This window comes from Aquarana catesbeiana, linkage group LG05, assembly GCF_042186555.1.
Source record: "Aquarana catesbeiana isolate 2022-GZ linkage group LG05, ASM4218655v1, whole genome shotgun sequence".
NCBI classification, from domain to species: Eukaryota; Metazoa; Chordata; class Amphibia; order Anura; family Ranidae; genus Aquarana; species Aquarana catesbeiana.
Window position 1 is genome coordinate 153,590,267 of NC_133328.1, and position 21,175 is coordinate 153,611,441.

Sequence of the window (21,175 nt, forward strand, 5' to 3'; positions counted from 1 at the left end):
GCTGGCCGTGTTGATCCACAACATGCAGAAGTGTTGGTAGAGTGGATATCTAAGCCATCCTCATCCTCCTCATCCTCTGTCACCCAGGCTCAGAGTAGTTTGCCTGCCAATGCAGCTGCCAAATGGGCCTATTCCATTGGCTCAATGTCATCAGTCACTCCTTCCCTAGCCCCACCATCATGCATGGAGGAGTCCCATGAACTGTTCGACTACAGTGTTGGGTACATGCTGCAGGAGGATGAGCAGCGTTTTGAAGGCTCCGATGATGGTACACAGGTTGAGGAAGGCAGTAACATGAGCGCAGAGAGAGGGGGTGACCAAGAAAGACAAGAAACTGGCAGTCATGTTCCCCCAGCTGCAGCATACTGCCAGGTTTGCTCCAGTGACGAGGAGGAAGGGGATGATGAGGTCACTGACTCTACGTGGGTGGCTGATAGAAGAGAGGAGGAGGAGGCACATCTCCAACGAGGCAGGATGCCCTGCAGGGGCCAGCTTAAGGGCAGCCACCCAACTGCATCACACCGCAGAGCTCCGCATGTGCAGGGCACTGCTGACTCCCCGTGTATTTTGAAAAGTACTTTGGTGTGGGCCTTTTTTTTGATACGTGTGAAGCAGATTGCACTGTCGCTGTTTGCAACATATGTCTCAAGCGTATCAAGAGTGGTCAAAATATATATACAATCTCCTACATATATATCCACTGCATTCTAGTCTAGCCAAGCCTATATCTGACTGCAGGCCATTCCTGGTGTACGTTTTTAAATACACTTTTAGGTAGGCAAGGCAGGTGATTCAGTGATCTGCAGTGCATTAAATATATATACAGTCTCCTACTTATATATATCCACTGCATTCTAGTCTAGCCAAGCCTATTTCTGACTGCAGGCCATTCCTGGTGTATATTTTCAAACAAACTTTCAGGCAGGCAGGTAATTCAGTGATCTGCAGTGCATTAAATATATATACAGTCTCCTACATATATATCCACTGCATTCTAGTGTAGCCATGCCTATATCTGACTGCAGGCCATTCCTGATGTACGTTTTCAAATACACTTTCAGGCAGGCAGGCAGGTGATTCAGTGATCTGCAGTGCATAAAATATATATACAGTCTCTTACATATATATATCCACTGCATTCCAGTCTAGCAAAGCCTATATCTGACTGCAGGCCATTCCTCGTGTACAGTTTCAAATACACTTTCCAGCAGGCAGGTAGGTGATTTTGTGATTTGCTGTGCATAAAATATATATACATTCTCCTACATATATATCCACTGCATTTTAGTGTAGCCATGCCTATATCTGACTGCAGGCCATTCCTGGTGTACGTCTTCAAATATACTTGCAGGCAGGCAGGTGATTCAGTGATCTGCAGTGCAATAAATATATATACAGTCTCCTACATATATATATCCACTGCATTCTATTCTAGCCAAGCCTATATCTGACTTCAGGCAATTCCTGGTGTACGTTTTCAAATATACTTTCAGGCAGGCAGGCAGGTGAGTCAGTGATCTGCAGTGGATTAAATATATACACAGTCTCCTACATATATATTTATCCACTGCATTATAGAATAGCCAAGCCTATATCTGACTGCAGGCCATTCCTGGTCTACTTTTTCTAGTAAACTTCAGGCGGTGTTTTGCTAATAAAATTTTACAGTATGTCTGGAAGGCCACCAAGGAGAGGCAGGTGCTCACAGGCCACTAAAAGAGTGCAAGCAGGCTCTGTGTCTACAGCCAACAGTGCTGGTCGTGGACACGGTGCATCCTCAGCACGTGGCCGTAGGGTACCCTTGTCCTTTTTTTCAGCCAGCTGGCCGTGTTGATCCACAACATGCAGAAGAGTTGGTAGAGTGGATAACTAAGCTGTCCTCATCCTCCTCATCCTCTGTCACCCAGGCTCAAAGTAGTTTGCCTGCCAATGCAGCTGCCAAAGTGGCCTATTCCATTTGCTCAATGTCATCAGTCACTCCTTCCCTAGCCCCACCATCATGCATGGAGGAGTCCCCCGAACTGTTCGACTACAGTGTTGGGTACATGCTGCGGGAGGATGAGCAGCGTTTTGAAGGCTCCGATGATGGTACACAGGTTGAGGAAGGCAGTAACATGAGCGCAGAGAGAGGGGGTGCCCAAGAATGACAAGAAACTGGCAGTCATGTTCCCCAGCTGCAGCATACTGCCAGGTTTGCTCCAGTGATGAGGAGGAAGGGGATGATGAGGTCACTGACTCTACGTGGGTGCCTGATAGAAGAGAGGAGGAGGAGGCACATCTCCAATGAGGCAGGATGCCTTGCAGGGGCCAGCTTAAGGGCAGCCACCCAACTGCATCACACCGCAGAGCTCTGCATGTGCAGGGTGCTGCTGACTCCCCATGTGTTTTGAAAAGTACTTTGGTGTGGGCCTTTTTTTTTTGATACATGTGCAGCAGATAACACCGTTGCTCTTTGTAACATATGTCTAAAGCATATCAAGAGTGGTCAAAATATATATACAGTCTCCTACATATATATCCACCGCATTCTAGTCTAGCCAAGCCTATATCTGACTGCAGGCCATTCCTGGTGTACGTTTTCAAATATACTTTTAGGCAGGCAGGTGATTCAGTGAGCTGCAGTGAATAAAATATATATACAGTCTCCTACTTATATATATCCACTGCATTCTAGTCTAGCCAAGCCTATATCTGACTGCAGGCCATTCCTGGTGTGCATTTTCAAATCCACTTTCAGGCAGGCAGGCAGGTGATTCAGTGATCTGCAGTGCATTAAATATATATACTCTCCTACATATATATCCACTGCATTCTAGTCTAGCCAAGCCTATATCTGACTGCAGGCCATTCCTGGTGTACGTTTTCAAATACACTTTCAGGCAGGCAGGTGATTCAGTGATCTGCAGTGCATTAAACATATATACAGTCTCCTACATATATATATATATATATATATATATATATCCACTGCATTCTAGTCTAGGCAAGTCTATATCTGACTGCTGGAAATTCCTGGTGTACATTTTCAAATACACTTTCAGGCAGGCAGGTGATTCAGTTATCTGCAGTGCATAAAATATATATACAGTCTCCTACATATATAAATCCACTGCATTCTAGTCTTGCCAAGCCTATATCTGACTGCTGGCCATTCCTGTGTACTTTTTCAAATACACTTTCAGGCAGGGGATTCAGTGATCTGCAGTTCATTATATATATATACATTCTCCAACATATATATATCCACTGCATTCCAGGCTAGCCAAGCCTATATCTGACTGCAGGCAATTCCTGGTGTACGTTTTCAAATACACTTTCAGGCAGGCAGGCAGGTGATTCAGTGATCTGCAGTGCATTAAATATATATACAGTCTCCTACATATAATTCCACTGCATTCTAGTCTAGCCAAGCCTATATCTGACTGCAGGCCATTCCTGGTGTATGTTTTCAAACACATTTTCAGGCAGGCAGGTGATTCAGTGATCTGCAGTGCATTAAATATATATAGAGTCTCCTACATATATATCCACTGCATTCTAGTCTAGCCAAGCCTATATCTGACTGCAGGCCATTCCTGGTGTACATTTTCAAACACATTTTCAGGTAGGCAGGCAGGTGATTCAGTGATCTGCAGTGCATAAAATATATATGCACTCTCCTAATTATATATCCACTGCATTCTAGTCTAGCCAAGCCTTTATCTGACTGCCGGGCATTCCTGGTGTACGTTTTCAAATACACTTTCAGGCAGGCAGGGGATTCAGTGATCAGCAGTGCATTATATATATATATATATATATACAGTCTCCTACATATATATCCACTGCATTCTAGTCTAGCCAAACCAATATCTGACTGCAGGCTATTCCTGGTGTACGTTTTCAAATACAATTTCAGGCAGGCAGGCAGGCAGGTGATTCAGTGATCTGCAGTGCATTAAATATTTATACAGTCTCCTACATATATATCCAGTGCATTCTAGTCTAGCCAAGCCTATATCTGACTGCAGGCCATTCCTGGTGTACGTTTTCAAATATACTTTCAGGCAGGCAGGTGATTCAGTGAGCTGCAGTGAATAAAATATATATACAGTCTCCTACTTATATATATCCACTGCATTCTAGTCTAGCCAAGCCTATATCTGACTGCAGGCCATTCCTGGTGTACGTTTTCAAATACTCTTTCAGGCAGGCAGGCAGGTGATTCAGTGATCTGCAGTGCATTAAATATATATACAGTCTCCTACTTATATATCCACTGCATTCTAGTCTAACCAAGCCTATGTCTGACTGCAGGCCATTCCTGGTGTACGTTTTCAAATACATTTTCAGGTAGGCAGGCAGGTGATTTAGAGATCTGCAGTGCATAAAATATATATATACAGTCTCCTAATTATATATCCACTGCATTCTAGTCTAGCCAAGCCTATATCTGACTGCAGGCCATTCCTGGTGTATGTTTTCAAATACACTTTCAGGCAGGCAGGTGATTCAGTGATCAGCAGTGCATAAAATAGATATAAAGTCTCCTACAAATATATATGCACTGCATTCTAGTCTAACCAAGCTTATATCTGAATGCAGGCTATTCCTGGTGTACGTTTTCAAATACACTTTCAGGCAGGCAGGTGATTCAGTGATCTGCAGTGCATTAAATATATATACAGTCTCCTACTTATATATATCCACTGCATTCTAGTCTAACCAAGCCTATATCTGACTGCTGGTCACTTCTCATGTACGGTTTCAAATACAATTTCAGACAGGCATGTGATTCAGTGATCTGCAGTGCATTAAATATATATACAGTCTCCTACATATATATCCACTGCATTCTAGCCACTTCAGCCCCGGAAGGATTTACCCCCTTCCTGACCAGAGCACTTTTTACAATTTGGCACTGCGTCGCTTTAACTGCTAATTGCGCGGTCATGCAATGCTGTACCCAAACAAAATTTGTGTCCTTTTCTTCCCACAAATAGAGCTTTCTTTTGATGGTATTTGATCACCTCTGCCATTTTTATTTTTTGCGCTATACATGGAAAAAGACCGAAAATTTGGAAAAAAAATGATATTTTCTACTTTTTGTTCTAAAAAAAATGCAATAAACTCAATTTTAGTCATACATTTAGGCCAAAATGTATTCGGCCACATGTCTTTGGTAAAAAAAAATGTCAATAAGTGTATATTTATTGGTTTGCGCAAAAGTTAAAGCGCCTACAAACTAGGGTACATTTTCTGGAATTTACACAGCCTTTAATTTATGACTGCCTATGTCGTTTCTTGAGGTGCTAAAATGGCAGGGCAGTACAAAACCCCCACAATTGACCCCATTTTGGAAAGTAGACACCCCCAAGGAAATTGCTGAGAGGCATGTTGAGCCCATTGAATATTCATTTTTTTTGTCCCAAGTGATTGAATAATGACAAAAAAAAAAATTACAAAAAGTTGTCACTAAATGATATATTGCTCACACAGGCCATGGGCATATGTGGAATTGCACCCCAAAATACATTTAGCTGCTTCTCCTGAGTACGGGGATACCACATGTGTGGGACTTTTTGGGAGCCTAGCCGCGTACGGGGCCCCGAAAACCAATCACTGCCTTCAGGATTTCTAAGGGCGTACATTTTGGATTTTACTCCTCACTACCTATCACAGTTTTGAAGGCCATAAAATGCCCAGATGGCATAAAACCCCCCAAATGACCCCATTTTGGAAAGTAGACACCCCAAGCTATTTGCTTTGAGGCATGTTGAGTCCATGGAATATTTTATATTTTGACACAAGTTCCGGGAATGTGACAATTTTTTTTTTTTTTTTTGCACAAAGTTGTCACTAAATGATATATTGCTCACACAGGCCATGGGCATATGTGGAATTGCACCCCAAAATACATTTAGCTACTTCTCCTGAGTATTGGGATACCACATGTGTGGCACTTTTTGGGAACTTAGCCGCGTACGGGGCCCCGAAAACCAATCACCGCCTTCAGGATTTCTAAGGGTGTAAATTTTTTATTTCACTCTTCACTGCCTATCACAGTTTCGGAGGCCATGGAATGCCCAGGTGGCACAACCCCCCCCAAATGACCCCATTTTGGAAAGTAGACACCCCAAGCTATTTGCTGAGAGGCATGATGAGTATTTTGCAGCTCTCATTTGTTTTTGAAAATAAAGAAAGACAAGAAAAAAAAATTTTTTTCTTTTTTCAATTTTCAAAACTTTGTGACAAAAAGTGAGGTCTGCAAAATACTCACTATACCTCTCAGCAAATAGCTTGGGGTGTCTACTTTCCAAAATGGGGTCATCTGGGGGGGGTTTGTGCCACCTGGGCATTCCATGGCCTCCGAAACTGTGATAGGCAGTGAAGAGTGAAATCAAAAATTTACGGCCTTAGAAAGCCTGATGCTGTGCTTGGTTTTCGGGGTCCCGTGCGCGGCTAGGCTCCCAAAAAGTCCCACACATGTGGTATCCCCGTACTCAGGAGAAGCAAGAGAATTTATTTTGGGGTGTAATTTCACATATTCCCATGGCATGTTTGAGCAATATATCATTTAGTGACAACTTTGTGCAAAAATAAAAAAAAATTGTCTCTTTCCCGCAACTTGTGTCACAATATAAAATATTCCATGGACTCGACATGCCTCTCAGCAAATAGCTTGGGGTGTCTACTTTCCAAAATGGGGTCATTTGGGGGGGTTTTGAACTGTCCTGGCATTTTATGCACAACATTTAGAAGCTTATGTCACACATCACCCACTCTTCTAACCACTTGAAGACAAAGCCCTTTCTGACACTTTTTGATTACATGAAAAAATTTTTTTTTGCAAGAAAATTACTTTGAACCCCCAAACATTATATATTTTTTTTAAAGCAAATGCCCTACAGATTAAAATGGTGGGTGTTTCATTTTTTTTTCACACAGTATTTGCGCAGCGATTTTTCAAACGCATTTTTTGGGGAAAAAGCACTTTTTTAAATTTTAATGCACTAAAACACACTATATTGCCCAAATGTTTGATGAAATAAAAAAGATGATCTTAGGCCGAGTACATGGATACCAAACATGACATCCTTTAAAATTGCACACAAACGTGCAGTGGCGACAAACTAAATACATTTTTAAAAGCCTTTAAAAGCCTTTACAGGTTACCACTTTAGATTTACAGAGGAGGTCTACTGCTAAAATTACTGCCCTCGATCTGACCTTCGTGGTGATACCTCACATGCATGGTGCAATTGCTGTTTACATTTGACGCCAGACCGACGCTTGCGTTCGCCTTAGCGCGAGAGCAGGGGGGACAGGGGTGCTTTTTTTTTTTTTTTTTTTCTTTATTATTTTTTTGCTTTTTTATCTTATTTTTAAACTGTTCCTTTCATTTTTTTTTTTTTTTAATCATTTTTATTGTTATCTCAGGGAATGTAAATATCCCCTATCATAGCAATAGGTAGTGACAGGTACTCTTTTTTGAAAAAATTGGGGTCTATGAGACCCTAGATTTCTCCTCTGCCCTCAAAGCATCTGACCACACCAAGATCGGTGTGATAAAATGCTTTCCCAATTTCCCAATGGCGCTGTTTACATCAGGCGAAATCTAAGTCATAAAATGCTCGTAGCTTCCGGTTTCTTAGGCCATAGAGATGTTTGGAGCCACTCTGGTCTCTGATCAGCTCTATGGTCAGCTGGCTGAATCACCGGCTGCATTCTCAGGTTCCCTGTTGAGACAGGAGAGCCAGAGAAAAACACGGAAGACGGTGGGGGGGAGCATTCCCTCCCACTGCTTGTAAAAGCAGTCTAGAGGCTAATTAGCTGCTAGGATTGCTTTTACATGAAATCCGACCGCTGGCTGAAAAGAATGATACCAAGATAATACCTAAACCTGCAGGCATCATTCTGGCATAACCATTCAAAGTTCGTGAATTCGTGAATGGGGTACCTGAAGACAAAAAAATGGTTAACAATAAAGCACAGTAAACGGTAAAGTATAAAAAATTGCATACCTGAAAAGTAAACATGATAAAACTTAATAACAATAAAACATTGCAGAATAGAATACAGTAAAAAAGAGCAGAACAATAAAGAGAGAATAGAGAGAGAGAGAACAATAAAACAACAACTATTTTTTTTTATTTTATATTTTTGTATGTGGTTTTTTTTTTTTTTTTTACACTTTTTTTTGTAACTGTAACTTTTATAACTGTAACCGGTTCCAGGTTCGGGTCTCTCAAAATGCGATGGCATCTTGGGAGACCCTGTGAAAGTGTGTCCTAGTCTGTGCAATGCTGTACCCTACGCTAATACTCAACTAGTGAATGGTAGCGTTCAAAACATTCACCAATGCAAAGACGAGGATTGTCAGGAAAGGAGGGACAATAATAGCGGGTGTCACGCCTATATCCGCGCTTGCTGCAGACACGACATATTTTTTTGGAGTGGTTTGTTGGGTAGGGGTACTCGGGAGGACATAAAGAAAATGCCTCTCATGCAGCCGACTGCATTTGGTTGGGGATGTGAATGGGGGAAGTACGGGCGCTGCAGAAGCGGTGGGTTCCCAATTAGGATTGGCGAATGCAGCAGGAAGGGCATTATGGGCACGACGGGCCTGTTTGTCTTTTTGGTGGCAGCGGGACACTACTTGTGCTTGCCACCTCACCAGCTTGAACTGCACTTATGGGTCTCGCCACGTCACCAAGTGTTACTGCAGTGCTGGTTTGACTATGACCGGGGTGTACTTGGGCGCTGGTGCTTGCCAGTTCACCAAAATGCTACAAAAAAAACTGTTAGCGATCGCAGGGATCAGGCCTGACTCTGTGAACGCTGCAGTTATACGTTTAGTGTTTTGTAAGTGACAGTGATCGATCGATACTGCACTTGGGTGGGCTGGGCTGGGCCAGGCGGAGGGGCAAAACGCAGGTGCTAGCAGGTATCTGGGCTGATCCCGCTAACACTGCGTTTTTGGGAACCCTAAACTGCTGGGGACACTAGTATAGATCTGATCGGATCAGATATTGATCCGATCAGATACTATACCACTAAGGGAGGTGTACGGTGCATGCGTGTTAGCGGTACTGGCGCTAACCTGACGCTGCCTGGGGCAGGTGCTTGCCAGTTCACCAAAACGCTACCAAAAAATCTGTTAGCGATCGCAGGGATTAGGCCTGACTCTGCGAACGCTGCAGTTATGCGTTTAGTGTTTTGTGTCAGTGATCGATCGATACTGGACTTGGGTGGGCTGGGCCGGGCGGAGGGGCAAAACGCAGGTGCTAGCAGGTATCTGGGCTGATCCCACTAACATTGCGTTTTTGGGAACCCTAAACTGCTGGGGACGCCAGTATAGATCTGATCGGATCAGATATTGATCTGTTCAGATACTATACCACTAAGGGAGGTGTACGGTGCATGCGTGGGTGTTAGCGGTACTGGCGCTAACCTGACGCTGCCTGGGGCTGGTGCTTGCCAGTTCACCAAAACGCCACCAAAAAAACTGTTAGCGATCGCAGGGATCAGGCCTGACTCTGCGAACGCTGCAGTTATGCGTTTAGTGTTTTGTAAGCGACAGTGATTGATCGATCGATACTGCACTTGGGTGGGCTGGGCTGGGCTGGGCGGAGGGGCAAAACGCAGGTGCTAGCAGGTATCTGGGCTGATCCCACTAACACTGCCTTTTTGGGAACCCTAAACTGCTGGTGACGCTAGTATAGATCTGATCGGATCAGATATTGATGCGTTCAGATACTATACCACTAAGAGAGGCGTATGCTGCGTGCGTGGGTGTTAGCGGTACTGGCGCTAATCTGACGCTGCCTGGGGCGACGCATATCACCGCCGGGCGATCAGGGGGCTAAACCTTTATTCGGTAATAAACGGCGGGTGCCCTGACACTATAAAAAATAAACGAACTAACCAGCGCCAACCGTAACGGTTATACGGTGATCAGTGGTGAAAGGGTTAACTAGGGGCAATCAAGGGGTTAAAACATTTATTAGATAGTATATGGGGGTCCCTGTCGCTATAAAACGCTGACGGCGAACCTAAATATTTACGTCCTTAACTAGCGTCACCAGTGACACTAATACAGCGATCAGAAAAATGATCGCTTAGTGACACTGGTGACAGGGGGTGATGAAGGGGTTAAAACTTTATTAGGGGGGTTAGGGGGGTATCTTAGACCTACAGGGGGCTAACACTTACCACTTCTAACTGTCACAAACTGACACCAATGCAGTAATCAGAAAAAAAAAAAAAAACTGCTTGGTGTCAGTGTGACAGGGAGAGGGGAGGGGTGATTGGGGGGGATCGGGGGGCGATCGGAGGGGGATCGGGGGTGTAATGTGTGCCTGGCATGTTCTACTGTGTCTGTGTGTGTATGTGTTGTGCACTCACATGTCTTCTCTCCTCGGCGCCGGAGCGGAAACTGCCGAGCCGAGGAGAGATGACATCACATCCTCTGCCTGTGTGTACTATACACAGGCAGGGGATGTTTCTCATTGGCTGGGAGCGATCGCGAGGGGGGGGCCACGATCGGATGGCCTCCCCCTTGCCTCTCAACGCTCCCAGACAAATGCCGACCGCCGCTGGCACCGGGGGGGGTCCGATAGGACCCCCCGCCCGCGGGAAGGCAATCACGTATAGGTACGTGATTTTGCCTGCCCGTGCCATTCTGCTCACGTATATATGCGTGAGGCGGTCGGCAAGTGGCTAGTCTAGCCAAGCCTATATCTGACTGCAGGCCATTCCTGGTGTACATTTTCAAATACACTTTCAGGCAGGTGATTCAGTGATCAGCAGTGCATTAAACATATATACAGTCTCCTACATATATATATATATCCACTGCATTCTAGTCTACCCAAGCCTATATCTGACTGCTGGCGATTCCTGGTGTACATTTTCAAATACACTTTCAGGCAGGCAGGTGATTCAGTTATCTGCAGTGCATAAAATATATATACATTCTCCTACATATATAAATCCACTGCATTCTGGTCTTGCCAAGCCTATATCTGACTGCTGGCCATTCCTGTGTACGTTTTCAAATACACTTTCAGGCAGGTAGGTGATTCAGTGATCTGCAGTTCATTATATATATATATACATTCTCCTACTTATATATCCACTGCATTCTAGTCTAGCCAAGCCTATATCTGACTGCAGGCCATTCCTGGTGTACGTTTTCAAATACACTTTCAGGCAGGCAGGTGATTCAGTGATCAGCAGTGTATAAAATAGATATAAAGTCTCCTACAAATATATATGCACTGCATTCTAGTCTAGCCAAGCCTATATCTGACTGCAGGCTAATCCTGGTGTACGTTTTCAAATACACTTTCAGGCAGGCAGGCAGGTGATTCAGTGATCTGCAGTGCATTAAATATATATACAGTCTCCTACTTATATATATCCACTGCATTCTAGTCTAGCCAAGCCTATATCTGACTGCAGGCCATTCCTGGTGTATGTTTTCAAATACAATTTCAGACAGGCATGTGATTCAGTGATCTGCAGTGCATTAAATATATATACAGTCTCCTACATATATATCCACTGCATTCTAGTCTAGCCAAGCCTATATCTGACTGCAGGCCATTCCTGGTGTACGTTTTCAAATACACTTTCAGGCAGGTGATTCAGTGATCTGCAGTGCATTAAACATATATACAGTCTCCTACATATATATATATCCACTGCATTCTAGTCTACCCAAGCCTATATCTGACTGCTGGCGATTCCTGGTGTACATTTTCAAATACACTTTCAGGCAGGCAGGTGATTCAGTTATCTGCAGTGCATAAAATATATATACAGTCTCCTACATATATAAATCCATGGCATTCTAGTCTTGCCAAGCCTATATCTGACTGCTGGCCATTCCTGTGTACGTTTTCAAATACACTTTCAGGCAGGTAGGTGATTTAGTGATCTGCAGTTCATTATATATATATACATTCTCCTACACATATATCCACTGCATTCCAGGCTAGCCAAGCCTATATTTGAATGCAGGCCATTCCTGGTGTACGTTTTCAAATATACTTTCAGGCAGGCAGGCAGGCAGGTGATTCAGTGATCTGCAGTGCATTAAATATATATACAGTCTCCTACTTATATATCCACTGCATTCTAGTCTAGCCAAGCCTATATCTGACTGCAGGCCATTCCTGGTGTACGTTTTCAAATACACTTTCAGGCAGGCAGGTGATTCAGTGATCAGCAGTGCATAAAATAGATATAAAGTCTCCTACAAATATATATGCACTGCATTCTAGTCTAGCCAAGCCTATATCTGACTGCAGGCTGTTCCTGGTGTACGTTTTCAAACACATTTTCAGGCAGGCAGGTGATTCAGTGATCTGCAGTGCATTAACCGGTTCAATACCGGGCAATTTCACCCCCTTCCTTCCCAGGCCAATTTTTAGTTTTCAGCACTATCGCACTTTAAACGTCAATTGCGCGGTCATGCGACGTTGTACCCAAAAGAAATTGACGTCCTTTTTTTCACCACAAATAGAGCTTTTTTTGGTGGCATTTGATCGCCTCTGCGGTTTTTATTTTTTGCGCTATAAACAAAAGAAGAGCGACAATTTTGAAAAAACACAATATTTTTTACTTTTTGCTATAATAAATAACCCAATTTTTTTTTTAAAAAACACATTTTTTCCTCAGTTTTGGCCGATATGTATTCTTCTACATATTTTTGGTAAAAAAAATCGCAATAACCGTATATTGATTGGTTTGCGCAAAAGTTATAGCGTCTACAAAATACGGGATAGATTTATGGCATTTTTAAAAAAAAAATATTTTTTTATTTTTTTTAGCGGCGATCGCGATTTTTTTTGGTGACTGCGACATTATGGCGGACACATCGGACACTTTTGACACATTTTTGGGACCAATCACATTTATACAGCGATCAATGCTATAAAATTGCACTGATTACTGTGTAAATGTGACAGGCAGTGAAGGGGTTAACCACTAGGGGGCGGGGAGGGGTCAATATGTTTCCTAGGGAATGATTCTAACTGAAGGGGGAGGGGACGCACTAGGGGAGGAGACCGATCAGTGTTCCTCCGTTCTGGGAACACAGATCGCTCTCCTTAGAGCTGACAGGCTGTGGATCTGTGTGTTTACACACACAGATCCACATGCCGGCCCGGTTAACGGGCAATCGCGGGTGCCGGGCACACGCACCGGGTCTCGAGGAACGTGGCGGGTGCGCGCGCCCCCTAGACGGCCGGGAATCTCAGGACGTCATATGACGTCCACCCAGGATGGGAGATCCCATCTGTGGACGTCATATGACTATGGGCGGGTAGGGAAGTGGTTAAATATATATACAGTCTCCTACATATATATCCACTGCATTCTAGTCTAGCCAAGCCTATATCTGACTGCAGGCCATTCCTGGTGTACGTTTTCAAATATACTTTCAGGCAGGCAGGTAATTCAGTGAGCTGCAGTGAATAAAATATATATACAGTCTCCTACTTATATATATCCACTGCATTCTAGTCTAGCCAAGCCTATATCTGACTGCAGGCCATTCCTGGTGTACCTTTTCAAATACACTTATAGGCAGGCAGGCAGGTGATTCAGTGATCTGCAGTGCATTAAATATATATACAGTCTCCTACTTATATATCCACTGCATTCTAGTCTAGCCAAGCCTATATCTGACTGCAAGCCATTCCTGGTGTACGTTTTCAAATACATTTTCAGGTAGGCAGGCAGGTGATTTAGAGATCTGCAGTGCATAAAATATATATATATATATATATATATATATATATATATATATATATATATATATATATATATATATATACAGTCTCCTAATTATATATCCACTGCATTCTAGTCTAGCCAAGCCTATATCTGACTGCAGGCCATTCCTGGTGTACATTTTCAAATACACTTTCAGGCAGGCAGGTGATTCAGTGATCAGCAGTGCATAAAATAGATATAAAGTCTCCTACAAATATATATGCACTGCATTCTAGTCTAACCAAGCCTATATCTGAATGCAGGCTATTCCTGGTGTACGTTTTCAAATACACTTTCAGGCAGGCAGGCAGGCAGGTGATTCAGTGATCTGCAGTGCATTAAATATATATACAGTCTCCTACTTATATATATCCACTGCATTCTAGTCTAGCCAAGCCTATATCTGACTGCTGGTCACTTCTCATGTACGGTTTCAAATACAATTTCAGACAGGCATGTGATTCAGTGATCTGCAGTGCATTAAATATATATACAGTCTCCTACATATATTTCCACTGCATTCTAGTCTAGCCAAGCCTATATCTGACTGCAGACCATTCCTGGTGTACGTTTTCAAATACACTTTCAGGCAGGTGATTCAGTGATCTGCAGTGCATTAAACATATATACAGTCTCCTACATATATATATATCCACTGCATTCTAGTCTACCCAAGCCTATATCTGACTGCTGGCGATTCCTGGTGTACATTTTCAAATACACTTTCAGGCAGGCAGGTGATTTAGTTATCTGCAGTGCATAAAATATATATACAGTCTCCTACATATATAAATCCACTGCATTCTAGTCTAGCCAAGCCTATATCTGACTGCTGGCCATTCCTGTGTACGTTTTCAAATACACTTTCAGGCAGGTAGGTGATTCAGTGATCTGCAGTTCATTATATATATATACATTCTCCTACATATATATATCCACTGCATTCCAGGCTAGCCAAGCCTATATCTGACTGCAGGCCATTCCTGGTGTATGTTTTCAAATACACTTTCAGGCAGGCAGGCAGGTGATTCAGTGATCTGCAGTGCATTAAATATATATACAGTCTCTTACATATATATCCACTGCATTCTAGTCTAGCCAAGCCTATATCTGACTGCAGGCTGTTCCTGGTGTACGTTTTCAAACACATTTTCAGGCAAGCAGGTGATTCAGTGATCTGCAGTGCATTAAATATATATAGAGTCTCCTACATATATATCCACTGCATTCTAGTCTAGCCAAGCCTATATCTGACAGCAGGCCATTCCTGGTGTTCATTTTCAAATACAATTTCAGGCAGGCAGGTGATTCAGTGATCTGCAGTGCATAAAATATATATATACAGTCTCCTACATATATATATCCACTGCATTCTATTCTAGCCAAGCCTATATCTGACTTCAGGCAATTCCTGGTGTACGTTTTCAAATATACTTTCAGGCAGGCAGGCAGGTGATTCAGTGATCTGCAGTGGATTAAATATATACACAGTCTCCTACATATATATTTATCCACTGCATTCTAGAATAGCCAAGCCTATATCTGACTGCAGGCCATTCCTGGTCTACTTTTTCTAGTAAACTTCAGGCGGTGTTTTGCTAATAAAATTTTACAGCATGTCTGGAAGGCCACCAAGGAGAGGCAGGTGCTCACAGGCCACTAAAAGAGGGCAAACAGGCTCTGTGTCTACAGCCAACAGTGCTGGTCATGGACACGGTGCATCCTCAGCACATGGCCATGAGGAACCCTTGTCCTTTTTTTCGGCCAGCTGGCCGTGTTGATCCACAACATGCAGAAGAGTTGGTAGAGTGGATAACTAAGCCGTACTCATCCTCCTAATCCTCTGTCACCCAGGCTCAGAGTAGTTTGCCTGCCAATGCAGCTGCCAACGTGGCCTATTCCATTGGCTCAGTGTCATCAGTCACTCCTTCCCTAGCCCCAAAATCATGCATGGAGGAGTCCCCCGAACTGTTCGACTACAGTGTTGGGTACATGCTGCAGGAGGATGAGCAGTGTTTTGAAGGCTCCGATGATGGTACACAGGTTGAGGAAGGCAGTAACATGAGCGCAGAGAGAGGGGGTGCCCAAGAAAGACAAGAAACTGGCAGTCATGTTCCCCCAGCTGCAGCATACTGCCAGGTTTGCTCCAGTGACAAGGGGGAAGGGGATGATGAGGTCACTGACTCTACGTGGGTGCCTGATAGAAGAGAGGAGGAGGAGGTACATCTCCAACGAGGCAGGATGCCCTGCAGGGGCCAGATTAAGGGCAGCCACCCAACTGCATAACACCGCAGAGCTCCGCATGTGCAGGGTGCTGCTGACTCCCCATGTGTTTTGAAAGGTACTTTGGTGTGGGCCTTTTTTTTTATACATGTGCAGCAGATTGCACCGTTGCTGTTTGTAACATATGTCTAAAGCGTATCAAGAGTCATCAAAATATATATACAGTCTCCTACATATATATCCACTGCATTCTAGTCTAGCCAAGCCTATATCTGACTGCAGGCCATTCCTGGTGTACGTTTTCAAATATACTTTCAGGCAGGCAGATGATTCAGTGAGCTGCAGTGAATAAAATATATATAAAGTCTCCTACTTATATATATCCACTCTGGCTGCAGGCCATTCCTGGTGTACGTTTTCAAGTACACTTTCAGGCAGGCAGGTGATTCAGTGATCAGCAGTGCATAAAATAGATATAAAGTCTACTACAAATATATATGCACTGCATTCTAGTCTAGCCAAGCCTATATCTGACTGCAGGCTATTCCTGGTGTACGTTTTCAAATACACTTTCAGGCAGGCAGGCGATTCAGTGATCTGCAGTGCATTAAATATATATACAGTCTCCTACATATATATCCACTGCATTCTAGTCTAGCCAAGCCTATATCTGACTACAGGCCATTCCTGGTGTACGTTTTCAAATACACTTTCAGGCAGGCAGGTGATTCTGTGATCTGCAGTGCATTAAACATATATACAGTCTCCTACATATATATATATATCCACTGCATTCTAGTCTAGCCAAGCCTATATCTGACTGCTGGCGATTCCTGGTGTACATTTTCAAATACACTTTCAGGCAGGCAGGTGATTCAGTTATCTGCAGTGCATAAAATATATATATACAGTCTCCTACATATATAAATCCACTGCATTCTAGTCTTGCCAAGCCTATATCTGACTGCTGGCCATTCGTGTGTACGTTTTCAAATACACTTTCAGGCAGGCAGGTGATTCAGTGATCTGCAGTTCATTTTATATATATATATATACATTCTCCTACACATATATATCCACTGCATTCAAGGCTAGCCAAGCATATATCTGACTGCAGGCCATTCCTGGTGTACGTTTTCAAATACACTTTCAGGCTGGCAGTCAGGTGATCCAGTGATCTGCAGTGCATTAAATATATATACAGTCTCCTGCATATATGTCCACTGCATTCTAGTCTAGCCAAGCCTATATCTGACTGCAGGCCATTCCTGGTGTACGTTTTCAAACACATTTTAAGGCAGGCAGGTGATTCAGTGATCTGCAGTGCATTAAATATATATAGAGTCTCCTACATATATATCCACTGCATTCTAGTCTAGCCAAGCCTATATCTGACTTCAAGCCATTCCTGGTGTACATTTTCAAATATACTTTCAGGCAGGCAGACAGGTGATTCAGTGATCTGCAGTGGATTAAATATATACACAGTCTCCTACATATATATTTATCCACTGTATTCTGGAATAGCCAAGCCTATATCTGACTACAGGCTATTCCTGGTCTACTTTTTCTAGTAAACTTCAGGTGGTGTTTTGCTAATAAAATTTTACAGCATGTCTGGAAGGCCACCAAGGAGAGGCAGGTGCTCACAGGCCACTAAAAGAGGGCAAGCAGGCTCTGTGTCTACAGCCAACAGTGCTGGTCATGGACACGGTGCATCCTCAGCACGTGGCCATGGGGTACCCTTGTCCTTTTTTCGGCCAGCTGGCCGTGTTGATCCACAACATCCAGAAGAGTTGGTAGAGTGGATAACTAAGCCGTCCTCATCCTCCTCATCCTCTGTCACCCAGGCTCGGAGTAGTTTGCCTGCCAGTGCAGCTGCCAAAGTGGCCTATTCCATTGGCTTAATGTCATCAGTTACTCCTTCCCTAGCCCCACCATCATGCATGGAGGAGTCCCCCGAACTGTTCGACTACAGTGTTGGGTACATGCTGCAGGAGGTTCCAGTGAGGGTACACAGGTTGAGGAAGGCAGTAACATGAGCCCAGAGAGAGGGGGTGCCCAAAAAAGAAGAGAAACTGGCAGTCATGTTCCCCCAGCTGCAGCATACTGCCAGGTTTGCTCCAGTGACGAGGGGGAAGGGGATGATGAGGTCACTGACTCTACGTGGGTGCATGATAAAAGAGGGGAGGAGGAGGCACATCTTAAGCGAGGCAGGATGCCCTGCAGGGGCCAGCTTAATGGCAGCCACCCAACTGCATCACACCGCAGAGCTCAACATGTGCAGGGTGCTGCTGACTCCCCATGTGTTTTGAAAAGTACTTTGGTGTGGGCCTTTTTTTGATACATGTGCAGCAGATCGCATCGTTGCTGTTTGTAACATGTGTCTAAAGCGTATCAAGAGTGGTCAAAATATATATACAGTCTCCTAAATATATATCCACTGCATTCTAGTCTAGCCAAGCCTATATCTGACTGCAGGCCATTCCTGGTGTACTTTTTCAAATATACTTTCTGGCAGGCAGGTGATTCAGTGAGCTGCAGTGAATAAAATATATATACAGTCTCTTACTTATATATATCCTTTGCATTCTAGTCTAGCCAAGCCTATATCTGACTGCAGGCCATTCCTGGTGTACGTTTTCAAATACACTTTCAGGCAGGCAGGCAGGTGATTCAGTGATCAGCAGTGCATAAAATAGATATAAAGTCTCCTACAAATATATATGCACTGCATTCTAGTCTAGCCAAGCCTATATCTGACTGCAGGCTATTTCTGGTGTACGTTTTCAAATACACTTTCAGGCAGGCAGGTGATTCAGTGATCTGCAGTGCATTAAATATATATACAGTCTCCAACTTATATATATCCACTGCATTCTAGTCTAGCCAAGCCTATATCAGACTGCTGGTCACTTCTCATGTACGGTTTCAAATATACTTTCAGACAGGCAGGTGATTCAGTGATCTGCAGTGCATTATATATATACAGTCTCCTACATATATATCCACTGCATTCTAGTCTAGCCAAGCCTATATCTGACTGCAGGCCAGTCCTGGTGTTCGCTTTCAAATACAATTTCAGGCAGGCAGGCGATTCAGTGATCTGCAGTGCATAAAATATATATATACAGTCTCCTACATATATATATCCACTGCATTCTAGTCTAGCCAAGCCTATATCTGACTGCAGGCCATTCCTGGTGTACGTTTTCAAATATACTTTCAGGCAGGCGATTCAGTGATCTGCAGTGGATTAAATATATATACAGTCTCCTACATATATATTTATCCACTGCATTCTAGAATAGCCAAGCCTATATCTGACTGCAGGCCATTCCTGGTGTACTTTTTCTAGTAAACTTCAGGTGGTGTTTTGCTAATAAAATTTTACAGCATGTCTGGAAGGCCACCAAGGAGAGGCAGGGGTTCACAGGCCACTAAAAGAGGGCAAGCAGGCTCTGTGTCTACAGCCAACAGTGCTGGTCGTGGACATGGTGCATCCTCAGCACGTGGCCGTGGGGTACCCTTGTCTTTTTTTTCGGCCAGCTGGCCGTGTTGATCCACAACATGCAGAAGAGTTGGTAGAGTTGATAACTAAGCCGTCCTCATCCTCCTCATCCTCTGTCACCCAGGATCAGAGTAGTTTGCCTGCCAATGCAGCTGCCAAAGTGGCCTATTCCATTGGCTCAATGTCACCAGCCACTCCTTCCCTAGCCCCACCATTATGCATGAAGGAGTCCCCCGAACTGTTCTACTACAGTGTTGGGTACATGCTGCAGGAGGATGAGCAGCGTTTTGAAGGCTCCGATGATGGTACACAGGTTGAGGAAGGCAGTAACATGAGCCCAGAGAGAGATGGTGCCCAAGAAAGACAAGAAACTGGCAGTCATGTTCCCCCAGCTGCAGCATACTGCCAGGTTTGCTCCAGTAACGAGGAGGAAGGGGATGATGAGGTCACTGACTCTACGTGGGTGCCTGATAGAAGAGAGGAGGAGGAGGCACATCTCCAACGAGGCAGGATGCCCTGCAGGGGCCAGCTTAAGGGCAGCCACCCAACTGCATCACACCGCAGAGCTCCGCATGTGCAGGGCGCTGCTGACTCCCCATGTATTTTGAAAAGTACTTTGTTGTGGGCCTTTTTTTTGATACATGTGCAGCAGATTGCACCGTTACTGTTTGTAACATATGTCTAAAGTGTATCAAGAGTGGTCAAAATATATATATATATACAGTCTCCTACATATATATCCACTGCATTCTAGTCTAGCCAAGGCTATATCTGACTGCAGGCCATTCCTGGTGTACGTTTTCAAATATACTTTCAGGCAGGCAGCTGATTCAGTGAGCTGCAGTGAATAAAATATATATACAGTCTCCTACTTATATATATCCACTGCATTCTAGTCTAGCCAAGCCTATATCTGACTGCAGGCCATTCCTAGTGTACGTTTTCAAATACACTTTCAGGCAGGCAGGTGATTCAGTGATCTGCAGTGCATTAAATATATATACAGTCTCCTACACATATAGCCACTGCACTCTAGTGTAGCCATGCCTATATCTGTCTGCAGGCCATCCCTGGTGTATGTTTTCAAATACACTTTCAGGCAGGCAGGCAGGTGATTCAGTCATCTGCAGTGCATAAAAATATATATACAGTCTCTTACATATATATCCACTGCATTCCAGTCTAGCCAAGCCTTTATCTGACTGCAGGCCATTCCTCGTGTACGGTTTCAAATATACTTTCAGACAGGCAGTCACGTGATTTTGTGATTTGCTGTGAATAAAATATATATACAGTCTCCTACATATATATCCACTGCATTCTAGTGTAGCTATGCCTATATCTGACTGCAGGCCATTCCTGTGTACGTTTTCAAATACACTTTCAGGCAGGCAGGCAGGCAGGTGATTCAGTGATCCGCAGTGCATTAAATATATATACAGTCTCCTACATATATATCCACTGCATTCTAGTCTAGCCAAGCCTATATATGACTGCAGGCCATTCCTGGTGTATGTTTTCAAATACCCTTTCAGGCAGGCAGGTGATTCAGTGATCTGCAGTGCATTAAATATATGTGCAGTCTCCTACATATATATATATCCACTGCATTCCAGATTAGCCAAGCCTATATCTGACTGCAGACGATTCCTGGTGTACATTTTCAAATATACTTTC